The sequence below is a fragment of the Gopherus evgoodei genome, chromosome 1 (genome assembly GCF_007399415.2).
Source record: "Gopherus evgoodei ecotype Sinaloan lineage chromosome 1, rGopEvg1_v1.p, whole genome shotgun sequence".
Taxonomy (NCBI): Eukaryota; Metazoa; Chordata; order Testudines; family Testudinidae; genus Gopherus; species Gopherus evgoodei.
The window spans coordinates 37,662,613-37,685,026 of NC_044322.1; positions in this window are offsets into that span (position 1 = coordinate 37,662,613).

Consider the following 22,414-nt stretch of genomic DNA (forward strand, 5'->3'; position numbering starts at 1 on the left):
GGGATATGATAGGTATATAAAATTGTGAGTGATGTGGAGAAAGTGGATAAAGAAAAGTTATTTTCTTATTCCCATAATACAAGAACTAGGGGTCACCAAATGAAATTAATAGGCAGCAGGTTTAAAACAAATAAAAGGAAGTTCTTCTTCACATAGCACACAGTCAACTTGTGGAACTCCTTACCTGAGGAGGTTGTGAAGCCTAGGACTATAACAGCCTTTAAAAGAGAACTGAATAACTTCATGGAGGTTAAGTACATTAATGGCTATTAGCCAGGATGGGTAAGGAATGGTGTCCCTGGACTCTGTTTTTCAGAGGGTGGAGACGGATGGCAGGAGAGAGATCACTTGATCATTACCTGTTAGGTTCACTTCCTCTGGGGCACCTGGTTGGTAGACAGGATACTGGGCTAGATGAACCTTTGGTCTGACCCAGTATGGCTGTTCTTATGTTATGTTCTTATGTTCTTATGCCTTGACAGATTGTGGAGACCACCCCAGGCTGCCCCGTCTGCCAATCCCTCAGCAGACAATGGAAGGGCCAGCTCTATTTCTTATCTCATTTCCAAGGGGAACCCAAACCCCCAGGAATGAGCTGCCTGCTTGCAGATGAAGACTTTTGTGCTGCAGGCCCAGTTAGCGCAGGCCGCAGCCGAAGTGCTGGCCCTGCAGGAGCAACTGGCTCAATTACAGAACCATACCAGGCAACTCATGTCTGAAGTGCAAATCCTTCGAGAGCAGCTTGTGCGTTCACAAGGAGAGGCAGCTGCCTTGTGAGCTTGGGCAGAGCACCCCACCCCTGAAGTGCTGCTACCAGAACGATTTGACGGGTACCACCGGAGATATCCAGGTTTCCTAAACCAGCGTCAGCTGCTCTTCCTGCTATGGCCTTGAACATACCCCACACTGACCAAGCAAGGTTAGGCCTGGCGATTAGACTGCTTGTGGGAGAAGCACTAGATTGGCCCTCCCTTCTATTAAAACAAAACAGCCTGGCACTCTTCAACCGGGACAGCTTCCTGCGAGAATGCGCAACCATCTGTAATGACCCACACCTTGTCCTTACTTCGACAGAAGCCAACCTTTGGTAGCTTAGACTATGGCAAGGGCTGGACACTTCATACACTGCCCATTTCCCACAGCTGGTGGACTGATGTCAAGTGGAACAAGGCAGTGTGACAGCACCAGTTCCGGTGGGGTCTCAGCAAAGAGGTCAAAGATGAGATTGCTCAATGCCAACTCATACCTTCATTGAGCTTGTACTTCATATTGACACCTGGCTACCTGAGAGAAGAAAGAGAGAAAAAAAAGGCAGCCCAATGCTGCCATACCCACCCACTGTGCCCAGGGCCATGGAACCGAGCCGTGGGTCACAAACATCTGACCCCGGAAGAAACGGAATGCTGTCAGCAATTTAACCTCTGTTTCTACTTCAGAATGTTGGGACATCCACTTGCTTCCTGTCCATCCAAACTGAAATTGGGAAAGAGATCATCTCAGACCCAGTAAGGGGTACTGTCTGAGTGTCATCGGGGCAACCATCCCAAAGCTATTTCCCATGCCTTTGAAAAAAACCCAACCAAAATAACACAGGTTTCCCCCCACATTTGCTGCACGCTAGGGGGATGGAGGTTGATTGCCCTACACTCAGCCATGATCAACCCCAGTTGCAGACTGTTTCATAGATGCAAAAGCAGCCCAGACTCTACAGCTGGCAGTTTTTCAAAGAGACATTATTAAGGGCACAAGAGCAAACTATCCCATTGCATAGGAAAGATAGGAAGTATGGCAAGAGACCACCCTGGCTTAACCAGATCTTCAGTGATCTAAAAATCAAGAAAGAGTCCTACAAAAAGTGGAAACTAGGTCAAATTACAAAGGATGAATATAAAGAAATAAGATAAGTATGTAGGGACAAAATTAGAAAGGGCAAGGCACAAAATGAGATCAAATTAGCTAGAGGCATAAAGGGTAACAAGAAAACATTTTACAAATACATTAGAAGCAAAAGGAAGACCAAGAACAGGGTAGGCCTGTTACTCAACGTGGGCGGGGGGGGGAGAGGGGAATAATAACAGTAAATGTGGAAATGACAGAGGTGCTTAGTGACTTCTTTGTTTCGGTTCTCATCAAGAAGGCTGGTGGTGATTGGATGTCTAACATAGTGAATGTCAGTGAAAGTGAGGTAGGATCAGAGGCTAAAATAGGAAAAGATCACGTTAAAAATTACGTAGACAAGTTAGATGTCTTCAAGATGTGTTGAAATACATCCTAAAATACTCAAGGAACTGACTGAGGAGATATCTGAGCCATTGGGAATTATCTTCAAAAAGTCATAGAATACGGGAGAGATTCCAGAAGACCGGAAAAGGGCAAATATAGTGCCAATCTATAAAAAAGGAAATAAGAACGACCCAGAGAATTACAGACCAGTCAGCTTAACTTCTCTATCCAGAGAGATAATGGAGCAAATGTGCAAACACCTAGAAGATAACAAGGTGATAAGTAACAGTCAGCGTAGATTTGTCAAGAACAAATTCGGTCAAACCAACCTAGTAGCTTTCTTTGACAGGATAACAAGCCTTGTGAATGAGGGAAAGTGGTAGACATGGTATATCTTGACTTTAGTAAAGCTTTTGATACTGTCTCATGTGACCTGCTCATAAACAAACTAGGGAAATGCAACCTAGATGGAGCTACTATAAGGTGGGTGCAAAATTGGTTGGAAAACCATTCCCAGAGAGTAGTTATCAGTGGTTCACAGTCATGCTGGAAGGGCATCAGGAGCAGAATCCTGCAGGATCAGTTCTGGGTCCGGTTCTATTCAATATCTTCATCAATGATTTAGATAATGGTATAGCCTGAGAGTACACTTATAAAGTTTTTGGACAATACCAAGCTGGGAGGAGTTGCAAGTGCTTTGGAGGATAGGATTAAAATGCAAAACTGGAGAAATGTTCTGAAGTAAATAGGATGAAATTCAATAAGGACAAATGCAAAGAAGGAACAATCAGTTGCACACATACAAAATGGGAAATGACTGCCTAGGCAGGAGTAATGTGGAAAGGGACCTGGGGGTCATAGTGGACCATAAGCTAAATATGAGTCATCAGTGTAACATTGTTGCAAAAAAAGTGAACATCATTCTGGGATGTATTAGCAAGAGTGTTGTAAGCAAGACACAAGAAGTAATTCTTCTCCTCTACTCTGATTAGGCCTCAACTAGAGTAGTGTTCTGGGTTCCACATTTCAGGAAAGATGTGGACAAATTGTAGAAAGTCCATAGAAGAGCAACAAAAATGATTAAAGATCTAGAAAACATGATCTATGAGGGAAGATTGAAAAAACAGGGTTTGGTTAGTCTGGAAAAGAGAAGACTGAGAGGGTACATGGTAATAGTTTTCGAGTACATAAAAGGTTATTACAAGGAAGAGAGAGAAAAATCATTCTTCCTAACTTCTAAGGATAGGACAAGAAGCAATGGGCTTAAATTGCAGCACGGGAGGTTTGGGTTGGACATTAGGAAAAACTTCCTAACTGTCAGAGTGGTTAAGCACTGGAGTAAATTGCCTAGAGAGGTTGTGGAATCTCCATCACTGAAGATTTTTAAGAGCAGGTTAGACAAACACCTGTCAGGAATGGTCTAGGTCAGTTGTTATCAAACTTTTTTTCTCGCAGACCATTTGAAAATTGCTGAAGATCTTGGCGGACCACTTAATGATCTTTCCAAATGTTTGTACCATTAGCTAAATATTGTAAAGTGCTTTGGATAAAAGCACTATATATAAAAAAACTTTATAATAATTAACTTTTTTTTCTACAAATAAAAGGGTGGTCTCCCCCGCCACAGCAGCCACCGAGCTGGACTGGGAAGGATGGGGGGGGTCTCTTCCTCTCTTCCCCTGAGCTGGGGCTGGGAAGGAGGGGGGTCTCTCCTCCATCATAGCAGCCACATAGCTGGGGCTGGGAAGGAGGGCCTCTCTCCCTGGCAGCTGCAGCCCTGGCGCTGGGGAAAGTCGCCTCTTTCTCTGGCCAGCACAGTCCTGCACATCCCAAATGTCCGTGGATCACCTGAATGCAGCTTGTGGTCTGCGGACCAGAGTTCGAGAACCTCTGGTCTAGGTAATACTTAGTCCTTCCTTGAGTGCAGGAGACTGGACTAGATGACCTCTTGAGGGCCCTTCCAGTCCTATGAGTCTATGATTATAAGCCCAGTAATTTCTTCAACACGGCAATTCATGAAGTTTTAATCTCCCTTGTTCTTTCTGCCTTATAGGAGGACCACCTCACCTGGGAACCACTTAGGGACCTAGATCCACCGCTCCAAACACGAGGAAGTAATGTATTTCAGTGTGAGCATGTATGTCCTCCAGGGGGCTCCCCACCTCAAAGCACTATGCCTTTGTCATGATATCCCATTGGCAGGACACTTTGATTATCATAAGACTTCTTGCACAGCCTCCTCCTTTCTCTACTGGCCTGTATAAGGGCCAAAATTTAAGCCTATGTAGATTCATCCAAGTTCTGTGCTCACACTAGGATACCTTGAACCAAGCCCCTTAGTACTTTGGTACCCCTTGATAAGATATATTATTCATCTTCACAGGTTCCTGGACCACGTTGTCTCAGATCAAGACTCCCAATTCACCTTGCGCTTCTGGTGCAAAATCCTGTGGCTACTGGAAATCCGCACTTCTACCTCCACTGCTTACTACCTGCAAATAGATGGACAGGCTGAGAGGGCGAACCAGATACTGGAACAGCACCTCAGATACTTCACTAACTATCACCAAGATAACTGGTACAAACTCTTACCACTTGCTGAGTCTTCCTACAATAATGCAGACCATACCTTGACAGGACAGAGCCCTTTCTTCACAAATTATGAATTCCACCCCTGATTCCACCTGGCACTATCAGCAGCATTGCTGAACCCCGCTGCTGCCAAGAAATCCATCATATTCAGGAGGAACTGAAGGACCATTTAGAGACTGTGCAGAGAGCTTACAAGTGGTATGCTGACCAGTGGTGCTAGAAGGCCCTGGCCCTCTCTATAGGCCAGAAAGTCTGGCTTGCTTTGAAGCATCTTCAGTTAAGTAGACCCTCATGCAAGCTGGACTACCAGTTCCTGGGACTTTTCTGGATATGCCAGCAAGTCAACCCTGTTGTTTTCAAAGCTACCCTAATCCCTCAAAATAGATCCCATGTTCCACATGTCCCTCCTAAAATCCTATGCTGAGGATCCCCAGGGCTGAACCGTGCCTCCACCCCTGAGGGTCAAAGTCTAGAATCATGAAGAATGTATGGTGCACATCATCCTTGATTCCAAATGCATCTGAGGATGACTATACTATTTTGTACATTGGGAAGGATATGGATCTGAAGAGTGCACTTGGGAACCTGCCTCCATGTCCTCTGACCTGGTGAAAGAGTTTCATAAGGCTTATCCAGACAAGCCTGGCCTGGTTCTAGCCTGAAAAAGAGGGGTTGCCAGGAAAAGGGTGTTGGGCCTAGAACCAGAGACTGCAGCAGGCACCACTTCCTCATTGCTACTAGGGTTCCAGGGGAGGGGAGTTGCCACTGAGAAATACTGTGAGGCTAAGTCCTGCAGGAAGTCCTGCCCTAAGGGGCATGAATGATAGCTCTTTGTGGTTCGCTAATTGGCTGTCACTCTGCATATAAACCAGGAAGCCATTTCTGGGAGTTATCTGAGTGATGCAGAGCTCTGGTATACTTTTGCCCTAGGTCTTCACTTACCTGGATCCCAGACTCTGGGCTCTCAACCTTGGCCCAGCTCCCAACCCTGATCAATGTTTACTGTCTTCGGCTTAGGACCATTGCAGATCCTGGTGAAAGACCCCGCCTGGCCTGGCACCACATCTTGCTGCATGCTCTGAATTTAATACCACACTCTAACTCTGAGGTTTTTGAGCTGGCCTGGTTCCAGACTAGTCTTCAACTCTTTGGCCCAGATACAGAGCAGCTCAGCCTGTGCCCACAGGCCACCCATGACACAGCCCTGACACATTGCCCTATACCATTGGAGATAATGAGACAACCTCTATTCAGTTACACCCGTGCAACTCTGATTTATTGAGATGCTGACCCATTTATTGAGTTGGTGCGTGCTTGGTATGTAAGTGGTTAAGGTCAGCACAGTGTTTTTTTTCCTGTTCACCAGTTGTTCCCACAGGACATCATGAGGAACTGAAAAAAATAGCACACAGACAATTTTCAAGGCACAGTACTATCTGGTAAAGCAGGTCACTAGCTATGCAAGGGCCAGCTGCTGAAGTACGTCCTCTTTTCTTATGCAGGTAATGCTCTCAATGAGATCAATGGGCCAAATTCTGAAATATTTACTGCATTCATACTTGGTCAAACCTCTCACTGAGGTCAATGGGAATTCTGAGTAAAATGTAAGTGCCAGATAGCTGTATCTCCGTAGTATGATTCAGACACAGAACTCAGCTGTTTCTCAGAACAGCCATAGGTGACCTTCTTTATCACACAGACATCAGCACAATACATCACTGACCTCAGAAGAGGTGAAGCCAAGTAGAGAAAAGAACAACCCCAGGGGAAAGCAAAAGCTATTTATATCAAATGACAGAAGTTGGACGACCTTATACTAGACAGCTCACATATAAATCTTTTAAAGCCTTCCACTCTAGAGTTCTTACATTTAAAGGAATACGTACAAAATTAACACATGTTGCTTCTTGTTCTGAGCCTGAAAAATGATAAACAAAATAATAGCTCTTCTGTGACAATACTAAATGATATAGACATTAGAAATGACCTTCTTGTTTTGCAAATTTGTTCTGCAAAATACACATAATAAATGAATCTTTGGCTTTTAAAAATAGCTGATTTTGCTGTATTGCAGGTGAACCAGCATTATGATCATGACTGAGCAAGAAAGGCTTTACTCTCATATAAAACTAAAGGTACTTTTGTGAGCAGCACACAGTTGCATATGTTGAAATATTGCAGCAGCTCTTTAGGTAACTCATAACAAAAGTGTATGCTCCCATACTTGCCACTTGCTAGTCCTGAATCCTAATCTAGTAGGGGTTTAGGTCAGCGTGCACATGATTTCAGGTATGGGCATATGATAACAGCAACTTTTCAACTGGCACTTATTTGATGCTAACTAGAGAGAAGATTACATGCCCTATTTGTATCTCAACCCATTAGGATGTTATATGTTGTTCTCCTTTTAATATGGAGGATTTACACATCTGTGGGCTGATTTCAATCAAGATTGGGGCATGGAGGAGGTCTGTCATAATGTTTTGCATCATGAAAATGGTGGCTCCTAAGATCCTTTCAGGGGCAGGCTGCCAGCAGCCACCCTTCCATCCAATGGGGCAGGCCATACATGGGGCTAGTGATACTGACAGCTCCCCTACTCCATATGTGGTTTTGTTTCTCATAGATCCAAGAACATAACTTGCATAACTGAAATTTGTTGCTTGCAGTAGAGTATGAGATGCTACTCATCTTAGCTGGGAGATCTGCATGACTGCAGCTTAGAAGGGACAAGGTCACACATGCTAGTGCCACTACAATTAAAAGTCTGTCACTGTTCCTGTTAAACCTTTTAATCCTGTTTCTCTGGTATTTGTATAACCTTAATGTATTTACTACACTCCTGGTTTTCAACCTTTTCCATACCAGGATGGCTCCCCTAGGCTCCTCCTATGTTCCTTTCAAAGAAATGCAATGAGTAGCAGTAAACATGATGGGTCACTACACTGAAGTCTATGGAGAGATCATTTGCGCTGCTGTGTCTGCCTTACTCATAGAGCTTGTACTGAAAAATTAGTTATTCTGGTGTAGATTACTCACAACAATTTCATGTTGCCATACTAACCCAGCTTCAAGATCCAATTGTTCCAGTGTAAATCCAGAGAGAAGGATCTGGCCCTCTTACTCTCAAACATCTCTTGTAAAAGGAAATTTTAAAAATTGAAATAAATACATTATACAAAAATGTGTAATTGAATATCTGAGGTGAATAATCATCAGGCTAAGCTACATCATGTTACATTACTTCACTGATGGTAGGCAAAAAGAAAGATTTGCTGTGGATTTTATATTTTTGGTTATTGATTATACAGCACTTTGTTTACAGAGATATATTTTAATTTATTCTGATATTGTAATCTGAATATTTTTTTCATTGCAGGTTTTCTATTTCGGTGGCCAAATTTATAAGAATCACAATAAAGTTTTAAGACTATTTTAATGGCTAATTATCCCAAGAAGTTTTGAATGACAAGTGTTTATTTCTTTGTGTTTTGTAAGTAATTATTTTAGTACGTCATGAAAGGCCAATCCCTGGACTCCTTACTCAGCCCTTACTCAGTTAAAACTTCTATTGTAAAAACAAATGATGTGATTCTGACCCCATCTACAGTAGCGTCAATCGATTTAAATGGCTGGATTTACACCATTGTAACTGATAGCACAATTAGGTTAAATGCGTCTGACGAAGTGGGTATTCACCCATGAAAGCTTATGCTCCAATACTTCTGTTAGTCTATAAGGTGCCACAGGACTCTTTGTCACAGGTTAAATAGAGTTATCCAGTAAAAAACGTTCAGGATTTGGCTGCCAATCTGTGTAGTGAGGCGGAGTGCACTCCCACTGACCTGGAGAGGGAGGGACCACTCACAGAGCCCTGGTGGGTGGAGTCAGGCTGTGCTCACTCCTCCCACCAGAAGTCAGTGAGCAGGACAGGAAGTACAAAAGGCGGGTCTACGAGCTCAGTTGGGCCGCAGCAGCCAGATGCGTCCTGCCTGTTCCTGAACTGGGAGTCTGCAGTGGACCCCTGTAGCACTGAGGACTGGCCAATGCAGCCAGAGCCACACACTGACCAAGCCAAGGAGGAGTTGCTAGGACTGCTGCTGGCCTTCTACCTGGATGATGCAGAGGACCCCTTACAGAACCAGGTATGCCCCGAGGGGGAGATAGGAAGTAGTCCAGGGGAACTAGACTAGATAACTGTCTGGTTGAGAGCTGACCTGCGACTAGGTCAATGTGTTGTGGGAGGATCCCTGCTGACCTCTGCCTGAGCTCCCCTAGTCTGTGTTTGGGTGCTCTACCCCTGCTTAAGAATATAAGAACATAAGAACGGCCATACCGGGTCAGACCAAAGGTCCATCTAGCCCAGTATCTGTCTACCGACAATGGCCAATGCCAGGTGCCTCAGAGGGAGTGAAGCCAACAGGCAATGATCAAGTGATCTCTCTCCTGCCATCCATCTCCATCCTCTGATGAACAGAGGGTAGGGACACCATTCTTTACCTTTCCTGGCTAATAGCCATTTATGGACTTAGCCACCATGAATTTATCCAGTTCCCTTTTAAACATTGTTATAGTCCCACCCTTCACAACCTCCTCAGGTAAGGAGTTCCACAAGTTGACTTGTGTTCCCCAAGTCTGCATTTGGGTGCTCCACCCCTGCCTGAGACCCTATAGACTGTATTTGGATGCTCTACCCTGGCCTGAGCCCAGAGGACTTGCTGCCCTGCCCTGGCTAATGGCTGGGCTCTGAACTATTTGTTTGCTGCTCGGCCCTGAGTGCAGGCCTGAGACCCAGACTCTGTACTGCCCCGCCCCGACTAAGGGCTTGGCTTACTAACTGTTTATTTGGCACTCGCCCTTGAGTACAGGTCTGAGCCACTGACTTCCGCTGCCCTAACTGTGGGCTAGAGACCCTAACTGCCTATCACTCTACCCGGACTGCCGACCAGAGCTACAGGCCGATAGTGACTCAGCTAATTCCCCAACTGTGAGCATTGCCCCGTGATGTAGTGAGGCAGAGTGGTCTCCTACTGACCCAGATGGGGAGGGGCCACTGCTAACCCACTACAGTCTGTTACTGACCAGGGATCTCAAACAACTGAAAATATCCCAACAATTTTGCAGTTCATTTTTAATGCAGCCTTTATTCATTCCTCACATTACTGTTGTGTAAAAGCAATGACAGCAGCCTACAGTTGTACTAATGAGGTAGGTGACTCCAGTATCACCCTTACCCACACCCAGCTAAAAATAAAAATTCTATTCCCTTGGGAAACAACATGTTTTTCTTAAACCATTTTATAATTCTAACGTCTTTTACTGCTTTCTCTTGTTGTGAATATACATTGCTCACTTTCCACTCTCTACTGCAGTACCTAGGCCAGGTCTACACTTAAATTAGATTGACCTAGCTACGTTGCTAAGAGCTGTTAAAAATATTGTACCTTCTGATGAGTGATGGTTTACCTAACACTCTGTGTAAGCACAGCTAGAATTCTTACTTCGACTTAGCTACTAGAGAGCTGGATTGACTACACTAGATAGGGTGGGATCTGAGTTACTGCAGAGAATTCTTTCCTGGGTGTCTGGCTGGTGAGTCTTGCCCATATGCTCAGGGCTAAGCTGATTGCCATATCTGAGGTCGGGAAGGAATTTTCCTCCAAGGCAGATTGGCAGAGGCCCTGGGTTTTTTTCACCTTCCTCTGTAGCATGGGGCACGGGTCACTTGCTGGAAGATTCTCTTCACCTTGAAGTCTTTAAACCACATGATGAGGATTGCAGTAGTTTAGACATAGGTCAGGGGTTTGACACAGGAGTGGGTGAGATTCTGTGGCCTGCATTGTGCAGGAGGTCAGATTAGAAGATCATAATGGTCCCTTCTGGCCTTTAAGTCTATGAGTCTACATTGATAGAAAAAAACAAACCCTTCTCTCAATGTAGGAGGCACAAACACTATTGCAATACAGCAGCACAGCTGCAGCACCATAGCTGGGCTGCTGTAGGGTAAGATCCACTCCCAAACTTTGAGATGTGGAATATGTATTCTCACTGGGTGAAATTCAGCCCCATTCAGAGAGTTTAAAGAATGCAATTCAGAACTGGGTCTTGAAATGAACAGGATGCTAATGGTGTTGTTTGAGATGGGGGTGATGATAAAATATTATAGAAACATCTTGGTACAGTGGTTGCTTTTAAAATGTTGACATTTATCCGTTGCCACATTAGGATATTTGAGATGATGTAGAACAATAATTCCTTGTACTTAGATTAAGAAATCACTGCGTCTCTAAGACATCATGATGTAGTAATGATATGTAAATGTTGTCTTATCAACTACTGTCATGTCAAATGCATTTAGTGTGTTAGTTGGAATACATATACCAAAATCAGAAAACTGCAGCATGTATGTACAGTACACATGCTACATATATACATTGGAAAAGCATATAAGGTTATATTGTGCATGCCGTGTAATTTTCCACAAACATTTTCTGATTAATTATGCTACGCTGTAGTTATACTATTTATACAGCTCCATTTACGTATCCCCAAATGTGAAAAAACAACAACAAAAAAGCATTAAAATTCACTTGATATCCACATTTTATTCCCAGAGATGTTTTTCTATATATCGTATAGTGTGAAATTCAGACATTTATGTCTGAATCAGAACAGACTTGCTGGGATAGCTTTATCCTGCTTTTTCCCCTCACTGTGCCGTTTGATATCTCACTGAAAACTCCCAGCTGTAACAACCCTACATTTCTGTTCCTTTCTGTCACATGGAAGAGATGCTCAGGGTTGTTTCTGGAAAAGGTGGAGAATAACAGAGATGGTGAAAATGCAGGACTGAGAAATGAAGAAGACAACCCAAATCTGACCAACCTATTGAGCCATTTGGTATTTTTCTGTTTCTTAAGTTTCATGACATCAAATGCTAGGATCATAGAGGGATAGAACAAAGCCAGAACTGTTTGGAAATAGCACAATCACTGACCTATGACTATTTAACTAATGGATACTGCTGAGTCTGGTAGCTAGGGCTGCCTTTCTGAATCTAATACAGAATATACCAGTAAAACAAATACAGTAAATACAAGCAGTCACATAAAAGAGTGATTTGCTGGTAACCTTGGTGGGAACTTCAAAGGCTCTTGTTAAAATTCCACCCATGAAATGCGCAGAAAGTTAGGGATGAATTCCACTCCTTCTCTTAGAAGTTTTGCATCTATTTAGGCTAAGATATTTCTCTTAATTTCACCACATTATCTTTAAGTATCTCACTTAAATTTTTAATCCCTACAACCTGTTCTTATTCTCCCTCCTTGGGGCTGGATTCTGAGAAGCTCTGACACAGGTGTGCAGTAGGAGAGGAGGAACTAAGGCTCCCTCTGTCCTGACACTTGCATGACATAAATTCTGGGCAGAATTTCAGTTCAGAGCTCACAGACTCCTCCAAAATTACTTCCCCAGAGGCACTTGGCACCCCAGATGGAGCAGGGTAGAGGAGGAATTAGGTAGAACCATTGCTCTGTCCCTTCGCGTTATCAGCTATGCTGGGGAGTACATGTCCCTAATCAGCTTTATGCTGAAATGGCATGGTCTTGACCTTGGTGTTTACAGCCGGTGAGTACCTGTGAATGGTATCATATCACCTCCTGAGAGCTGTACTTCGGCAAAGGGGTGCCTATTTAGGGTCTGATTCTGACATGCTAAATCCATAATCTACAATTAATAACATTGCAATGCACGTCATCATACGATGCCACTTCTGCCTGCACCTAATGGCCACCTGACTTCCTTCTTAAAAGACATGGGTATTTCCAATTTGAACAGGCAGTAAATTGCATGCCACACTATAGAATTCCATCACAAAAGGTATAGTATTTGTATAATGTAATGTATAACTTGCACAGGAAACACTAATTAGTTCCTACAACAGTTATGCAATGGTCAGTAAGAGTCACCTTACAGAAGGCCATATTTCAGAGACAGCCTGAAATCTTTAGTGGCTGGCCAGGTTTACACCACAAGAGTGTAAACACCATCCCTTGTCTTGAAACGAGGGTTGTCCTTAGTGCTGGCATAACTATTAAAAATCTCCTGTTTCTTCAATTTAATCAGGATCAAGCAGACCTGCCTGTCATGGATGACCTAAGACATGTGCCTTTGAGAGGCATGCCAAGAATGAATTCCCCCAAAACAGGGCAGAGTCAAAGAACAGTCTAAATACAGCATTTATTCTCTAATATGTATAATGCCAAATATTCAATACAGGAACTAGGGAAAAAGTGGATTATATAGAAAATTTATTTTTGAAAATTAACTAAGAGCCTTTGATAGTGCACACAGGAAACTTCATGACAAAGTATAAATTAAATATAGTTACGATGTAAGCAGAGTCAGGATGAGCCCTACCCTGACATCTGGTGGTGAATGATGGGGAGTGTGGAAAGGAATTTTAGGTATTTGCATTGGCATACCCACTCCACCTAGCATAGCCCACGGCAGCCTGGGATGGTTATTTTGACAGCTCTGGGATCCCCAATTTCTTTATTCCTCCTGCCCCAGTAACAAAGTGTTGTCACCCTGATTATGTGAATGAGGAACTATGAGACTGCTTTATGATAGAGATGTCTCAATATAAATTAAGTGACACTTGATAGACAAGGGACATGGGTTCCAAAACCCAGTGAATTGAGAGAGGTTGGGGACTGGTGTGTGTACCTGATGGGATGGGCTGCTTTTGAGGGCCTGGAACACCAATTGCACATCCTCCTTTCCCCACTGTTAAAGAGTAGAGCTAACTTTGATTCCGTGAGGAGTCCATCTAAAGGCTGCTGAGCTGAATTCATGTTGGGCCAATGGTGCACCAGCACCGGGGCTCCCCTACTATAAGCTGAAATTGCTAAGAGCGGGAATCACTAAAAGAGCTGAGCTGACATCATTGAGTGCTGTGTTAACTAGTGGGGGAGCCTGAAGACCTATCTCTAAGTGGCTGGCAGAGTGGAGCAGTTTGCAGCATGTTGGAGCAGCCCACGGAACAGTGAGCGGAATGGAGTGGTTTGCGGGGATGGCTGGAGTGGCTTGCGGGTTGGCTGGAGGAGCGGCACAGCGGGTGTAGTGGAGCTGGTCGTGGTGGAGGCTGCAGCAGAACTCCACGGAGAGGTGGAGCAGTTGGCCTTGGCCCACGTATGGTGCCCCTTACCACCCTGTGTGGGCCCCCCCCCATTTCCACTCGGGCTGAGGGGGGTAAAACTCTGCAGATAAACTTTTGAACTCTGGGGTGGCACTGACCAGAGACTTTTGGGTTGTTGGACTTTAGGGTGATTGGACTTAAGACCCTAAGGGGGAAAGGACATTGCCAAACGTACTTGGAGGTGGGTTTTTTGCTTATAGTTTGTGTTATAATCCTGTTTGTGGTGTTTCTCCAGTGTGATGCCGCACTGTTCCCTTCTTTATTAAAAGGATTTTGCTACACTCAGACTCCGTGCTTGCGAGAGGGGAAGTATTGCCTCCTAGAGGCGCCCGGGGGGGTGGTATGTAAGTGTCCCAGGTCACTGGGTGGGGGCTCGAGCCGGTTATGCATGGTGTTATTGAAACCGAACACCTGGATACTGAACCCGGCCCTTGTTGCTGCCAACTCAGAGGGGCAGAAGGGTTACAACTACAATGTAGAACTTATTCTCCAAGTGAAATCCACTCCTGTGTAGAGGGGCATGCAAAGTCTATGCACCACTTAAGTTCCTTTTAAGCCCCTAACTAGTGAATTTCACCCTTTGAGTTTTCATCTAGTCTTTTGACATGCCAAGACATGTCCTGGAGACTGGAGGCATGAAAAATACACTTCCATAACATGGAATAGCTTTTTTAAAATGCCTTTTAATCCACTCACTTTGGCTAGCCTGATCAAATGATTTAAAATTGTTTATTTCATTTAAACGACTCAGTGAAACTGACTGGCTATGTGCTGGGATTTTTGTTGTGAAATTAAACATTTGGATGCAGAGAGGCCAATGAAAAAAACATTTGTGTCTTTGACCTCTGCAGCCTCTCTGTCTGAGCTCACCTGTTAAGAAATGTCACACTTGTTTGTTCTGCAGAGAATTCAGCTCTCTGGGATAAGCCCTTTTTGCAAATCATTTTTGTGTTTAGTTTGCTCATCTGAAATTTGTCCTCAGCCTAGAACTCTCAGGGCAAAGAAAAAGCATAAACCATTTTTAATCCCATTTCCAATTAAATTTTTTTAAAAAAGAAACATTTATTCTTCCACTGGTGAAAGGCGTGCTTAGCATTTCAGGGTCCACTCTGCTAATTAAAGAGAACATTTTGCAAAGGCATAAGGAGCCAAATCCTGAAGTCCTTAATCAGTTTTCCCTTTGTCTGAACTCAGACAAACTCTGTGGGAGTAAAAATTGAATCAGAAACTCCCAATTTTATAAATATTTTTGCCTTTATTGGTTCAAAATTGAGTTGAGGAAAGTAGTATTTTGCCATAAAGAGAATGAAATTCTCACTGACTGCCAAGTATTGAACCCCTCAGTAAATCTGAGGAGCCCAGCCTGGAAGCTGAGGTATATTTTATGTAGAAGCTGCAGGCAGAAAGGAGTTCAATCCCTTCCCAAGGATGAGAGGGTCAACGATTGGCGGATCTGTATAGCTGCAGTTGTCCTGGGCCCACTCTTCCCCCAGGTAGCTCCTTCCCCACTCCCCAAGCCCATTGTGTGGGAAGCTTCCACAGAGTGAGGCTCCACGAGTGACCTGTGGACCCCTTGAATAACTTTCTCAAATCCCGCATATGTCAGCCCCCTTACAATGCAACCCATCCATTCCTACTATGTGCGCAGTCCTCTGTCACTGCAGAAGAGGGGACAAGATTTCTTTGGGAATATGATTGTTATGTAGCCTATTAACTGAATAGGAAGGGCGAAGATCCTAGAGAATTATGGTTCAAGAATAGTACTGGGAAGTAGCTCTAGGGCAGTGGTTCTCAACTGGGATGTGTGTGTGTGGTATATGGGGCCCCCTTGGGGGCTGTGAGCAGGTTTCAAGGGGTCCAGCAAGTAGGACCAGCGTTAAACTAGCCGGTGCCCAGGGCAGCAAGTCTAAGCCCTGCCATGCAGGGCTGAAGCCTGGTGCCCTGAGCCCTGCCACCCAGGGCTGAAACAGAAGCCTGAGCAACTAAGCTTCGTGGGGAGCCCTATGACATGGAGCCTGGGGCAATTGCCTTGCTTGCTACCCCTTAACACCAGCCCTGTCTTTTATATGCAGAAAACCAGTTGTTGTGGCACAAGTGGGACTTGGAATTTTTAATAACATGCTGGGGGAAGGGGAATGTGGGGGCTCAGAAAGAAAAAAGTTGAGAACCCCTGCTCTAGGGCATAGTTAGTGCTTTGACTGTATTAGTAGTTGAGTTTAGTGCTCACATAGTCTGTATATATATATATTTTCCTTCACATCCTAGCACTACCAAACTTGTATTGCTTCCCTTAACCCTGGATGAATCAGACAGGACAGTAATTGTAATATCCCAGACTAAAGATCTTAAGGAGTAAGTGTCACTTGGGATAGTCTTAGAGGAAAGTACAAAACTCCCAAGGCTAGAAATGTTCTTGTAACCCCTTTATTCTGAGGTGCCTAAATCTCTGACAATAATCCTATGAGAGTTCAGCGAGGAGTTGGAGTTTGGGAATAGCTGGGGAGAATGTTACTTTGTGGAAGCTTTAAATGTACAGCTTTAAATTGCATCAGTGTTTTACAGATTTACTCTGCAAATCTCAAATACTCGTTGAACACTAGAGGGGAAGCCCCTCCCCGCAACTTCATGTGTCACAGACATTCCTAGATGGTATGGTTGCTTTTGTCAAATTAGTTACAAGGTCCAAGTTAAAGGTTAGTTTGTTAGGATTAAGGATATTGTTTGTTTTAAGAACAAGGTGGTTTCAAGTCAGAGGATAGTCTACTTTTAGCAGAGGTTTTATAAATATAACTCCTGAAGCCAGTGGGTTCTGCCAGCTTTCTCTTTTGAAGATGTTGGGCCTTATTCTTCTTTCATTTGCAGAGTTGTAAATCAAGAGTAATGTCAGCAAAGTCAAAAGAGTTATCCTGATATAAAATGGATATGAGAGGAGAATCAGGACCTGTGAATGATTAAAGCCCATGCCTCATGGTCAACTGCTTCTCATGGAGTCCTACAATACAACCCCTTGCCAGCCTCATCTTTAAAACATGTGCATGACCCAATCCCAGCATATGATGGTGTAGCCACTTATATCAAGATGGCACATCAGACACTGGGAACTATAAAGCCGATTCAAAGATCTTTGAAGTCAGTGGAAGTCTCTCCACTGACATCAGTGAGATTTGGTTCAGGTCCATAGATTCTGAGGCCTGGACCTCAATGCCAAAAATTAGGGTAAATGCAGTCTTTTCCATCCTACAAATTAGGTGTGGCTGTCAGGATCCTGGCAAGCTGCCAATGTGGCCCTAAAATGGGCACATTTGGTAACCCCTGCTATAGAAGGAAAAGAAGCATAATTGCTCTCAACCTGCTGAAGGGTTAAAAGGGAACTTACTGGATCTGCTGGTCATACAGACAAAAAAAGTCTAATGCTTTGCTAGAAAAGGATAGTGGGTTTTGCAATAGGCTTAAGGAAAGGAAAGAGAAGATTACTTTGTTGTCACCTTTTGTCCACTCTTTTACCACCTGCTGACTTTAAGTAAATTTTTTCTGAAGAAATTTTTCTGGATTAATGTAATGACTGCTTCCATTACTTCTGTACGTTTTCTAATGAAATCTGATCGTTCTGTTTCACATTCCTCTTCCTCACCTGCTCCGAGGAAGCAAATTTAATTCTTTGAACTGAAAGGTAGTCCTGATTAGCAAACACATGCGTGCGCACACACAATCACACACACACCAACCTCAAACCCAAGTCTTATTCTCAGTCATAAATATTTCTTTTTTAAATTGTTTATGTTATACTTAGACTCGGAAGAATTAGATTTTTATTTTTTGTATAATTACAGTGGATAATGTTTATTTTTAGGTTTTCAGATTTTTAATAATTTAAATTTTCACAGTTGTGTGAAATTACAGGGGGATCAGGCTAAGTAAATATTCTTAAATTAAAAAATCATACCTGTTTTTACTAACCATTTGCTAGTCCATTTGTAAGAAGCCTAATTCAAAAGTCTAAATCACAGGATTTTGACTAATAGGTTCTCAAGCAGCACTTTTCTTACTTTATCTATCTGTAAATTTCAATGATTATTGATGGAAATCGGTTTTGCTGGTTTGTGTGAATACAGTGAAATCAACGTTTATCCACAGTTGATAAAAATCTAATCTTTCCAAGACTAGTTATATAGTTTATTTCATTACGGTTCATTTGCAGGTGCTGAGAAAACCTGAGATGTTTTGCAGCTAGTTTTCTGAATAATGCTATATGAGCTCCTACCCATTTAAATGAAATCCGAACACAGAATATTTTAAATGAGTTTTGTCTTGGACTCATTTTGGGGTAAAGTAGAAGTTCTCTGATTTTATTATTCACCAAAGTTATCTAATCGAATCTCTCCCATCAGAGTGGGATCTGAACACCTTAAATGTTCTGCACGCCTGAAGGACAGCCTTGGGGGTAAGGCACTGGATGAGACAGAGACGACCTGTGCCTGCTTATAGTGGGGTGGGGTTGGGGGAACAAGGTGAGGGCAGCTGGCTTCAGCAGAGTTACTGAGCATGCTCAGTACAAGCCAAGCAGCACATCTGCGGGGCATGTGACCCCATATGCCCCACCCCCCCCAGCCTCTGTGGTGAGGGTTCAGTTCTTGGCTGTACCACATAGTTTTATGTCATCTTCCACAAAGTACATAATCTCTTCTGGGAAGTGGAGATAATACCCTTTCTCCCTTCGTTTGTCTTTATAGATTGTAAACTCTTTGGGAGCAGTGAGAATATCTCTTCCAGTGCCTATGACAGTGATGCTGTAACCTTGTTTGAGGTCTCCATTTGCTACTATAATATAAATTATAATAAGATTAAACTACACATGATATAGATTTGCAGGCCAAGAGGCACATGGGATTAGTTAAAATAAATAGTAATCTGTGAAAAAATAGGTAAAGTTGTATGTTGCTCTCCGTGCTCTGAGCCTATATTGATCCAGCACAGGCCTGTGTAGTGCTAGGGGGCACTGTGATGCTGGAAGTGCTGATGGGTGTTAATCATGTGTCTTATATACAGTTTGGAAAGGATCTTGCTGCATGAAAGGCTCTCTATTACAGAAGGATGTAGCAGCTCCCATATAGGTAAGGTTGTAGAGAGATCTTCTTTCTAACTCCCCATTTTCAATAGCTATTTTCAGAAATGTTCACTGCTGAGTCTTTGCTTAAGGGGGAATTTTGGGGGCGAAACTCGAGAAAAAACTTTGCTAGTGCCAACTAGTTTAATTGTGCTAAATAGGAGTCAGATTCCAAGCTCTGAAACTAATGTATAGATTAATGTCCAAATAATGATTAAGGAATTCATTTCCTTTTTTATATTACTCAGGAGGCCTCAATCTGGGTGATTAGGTATGGTGTCTTTAGTTAAGGACGGACGCATTCTGGTGGTGTCCTCGTGAAAGAGTTCCAGAATATGGAATTGACACACTGAAATTTTTCTCAAGCCAGGAGAGCTGGAGCCTTTAGTTTTTTCTATTTATTCTCCCTCCCCCATCCCTCTTTTCATAAATTGAAACAAAACAAACATATACGACATTCCATACAAAAATCTAGGTTAACAGAATATTGCAGTTGCACATTTAAGAACTCAAAAGTCAGTTAATTCCAAAGCTCAGCTACAATCTGAACTCTGCCTCCTTAGACATACATATTGCTATACAATATTTTGATATTGCATGATCACATACTGTTTCTCAAATAGCACAATACTGTGTATGTTTCTAGAAACCTAGACACACGTGTAATGTATTGTAATCTGATGAATATCCAGATTTAGAGCTATTGGGCCAAATCTTGCCAATTGCGCAGTTTTTGCTAAGGCAAAATTTCGACTGAGTTGAGAAGGAATTTTGTTTGTGCAGGGATGGACTAAGCACTTTATTATTTGGCCCTATTGCTTTGTACTTGTGCCATATGTTATGTGCATGACTGACATCAGTCTAAAACATAGTATGTTAGGAAAACTGCAAATGTGACAGTATGGAAATGAATATAATCATACAATATAATAGCCTGCCATGCAAATGACAATGGCAGCAAAGAAGAAGGATAGCTACCATCTGTACATTTTTATTGTATAATGCTATAATAATGACTAAGTAAAAGAATTATTGTGGTTGAAAACTGAGTTAACATGAGGCTTTAAGTCAGGCCAGGAATGCAACAAAGTACATCCCTGGGGTCTGTTCACTGTAGCAGCTGCTTTAACTGTGCTTGAGAATTCCATACCTTTATCCTGCGATCAGATTTAGTAATTTTATGGTTCCCGATTCTCTTTTGATTAAATGTGTATTACTGTGCCACAAGGGTGTTCCTTGGCCTGGAGTTCCCTGCTGCAACATCAGAAATACCTCAACCCTCTCAATATTTAAATAACTGAGACAAGAAGGGTAAATGGGTCCTTTATGATCTTCCATGGTAGGGGGAAGACCAGTCTATTGAGGGCTACTCTCACCTTTCAGTCCAAGAGAATTCTGGACTCTCAAATACACATGAAGGAAAGGGAAGGTAGGAGAGTGTGGTGAAAGGAGAGGATTCAGAATGGGAAAATAGGGAAGGGATCTGAGAGTGAATTTAAATTCTGGAACAAGTATAATACAAGTAGATGGCTTGATCCTGCAAATTCATTCAAGTAATGATTGGGCCCTTATTTTGTATAGCATTGTTTTGAGAAACAATATCTTAAAATACTTTAGAATAATAGTTAAATAATAAACAATAGAACAGAAAAAGAGAATTCAGAGGAACAGGCTAAGGAAGAAAGTATAGCATTCCTTTGAATTTGAAAGATGGCAAGTCAATGGGGCATGGAGCTATAGGAAGGAGAGCTAGTTGAAAATGCCCTTTTTTTTTTGCAGGAAAATAAAAATAAAGAATCCTTTTTCTTTTTTCTTTTTTGACCTCCTCCTTCCCTTCCAAAACCAGAAATGATTTTGTTTGTTTTGGTAATTATTTTTGATTTTCAGTAAAAATGTTCAGTATTTGAAAACCAAAATCTTGGAATATTTTACCATTTTTAAATGAAATTCAAAACATTTTTATTGGACAGACGATATTCTGTTTCTAGTTTTTTGACTTTTTTTTTGTAGTGGATGAAAAGCCATTTTTTGCCAAAAAATTTGTTGACAGAAATATTTTGACCAGCTCTAGGAAGAGACACATCTTCTGCACTGCATTGTTTAAAATAATGCAATGAGAAGTTAGGGAAAAAATTCATCCCTAGAGGGTCCATCTGCAGAGTTGAAAACAATGCTCTGTGCACCACTCAAACCCTTTGCTTGTGAACAGGGTGAATTTCACCATACGCAACTAAGATCTTGTCTTCATTATGACACTTTAGGTTCTAGTGCACCTGGGCTTTTAAAAACTTTTAATTTAAAATCTCTCTCTAAATCACTAATGGGCCAATTCTGTTTGCCTTATAAACATGAGCAGTTCCACTGATGTCAATGGGATTGCTAACGTGAATAAAGTGAACAGAATTTAGCCGTTTATCCATAGGCGCTTTAGTCCAATTCCTCACCCACACATTCCTTTGTCCTCTGTTCTACTGAGATATTTAATGGAAGGCAATGCAGTTGCAAACAAAAGAAAAGCTGTCAGTTTGAAGACCCAAGAGTGAATGCAAGTGTAAATGCTCTTCATCCACCAAACAGCTCAATTTCGGTACAGTTAATCTTGTGAATGCATGCTCAGATTTAACTTTGACTCTTTTGTAGAGACTTGCTTTTGCTATTTGGACAGGTGAAAACATCAACCATGCAATTCATGTAAAATAATAACTAGTTGGTGTAAGTGAAGAAAGTCTTAAAGTGTATCAGTTACAGTTCTCATTTCCACTTCAGCAACATTTTATTTACCCAGAGGGATAGTACATATGCATCATTTTAAAAGGAGAGCCTCTTAAGAATGACACACAATAATGTTTTTTTTTTCTGGTTTTTTTTTGGCTTAAAGGGTCTTGGAAGATATAAACAATAGGATTTGTAAATAAAACAATTTATAAGTGAACTAAATGTTTTTGCTTTAAAAGTAATAAGATAATGGGCTGTATATTTGATATCAGAATGAAGACTATGCCATGCAGAAGAGGCTATGAATGAGAAAATATTTTAATAAATCTCAGTACTAAAATAAAAAACAGAAAGAAGATTTCATACGTCGAAGATCTTAGGGCTAGATGTTTAGGTGGGGTAAACCAGCATAATGGCATAGATCCATTGAAGTCAATGGAGATATGCTAATTTACACCAGCTGACGGTCTGGCCAGCAGTGTGAATGTTGCAAAGACCAAACGTATAACTCCGTTCAAAAAAGGAATTAGATAAGTTCATGCAGAATAGGGCCATCAATGGCTATTAGCCAGAAGGGTCAT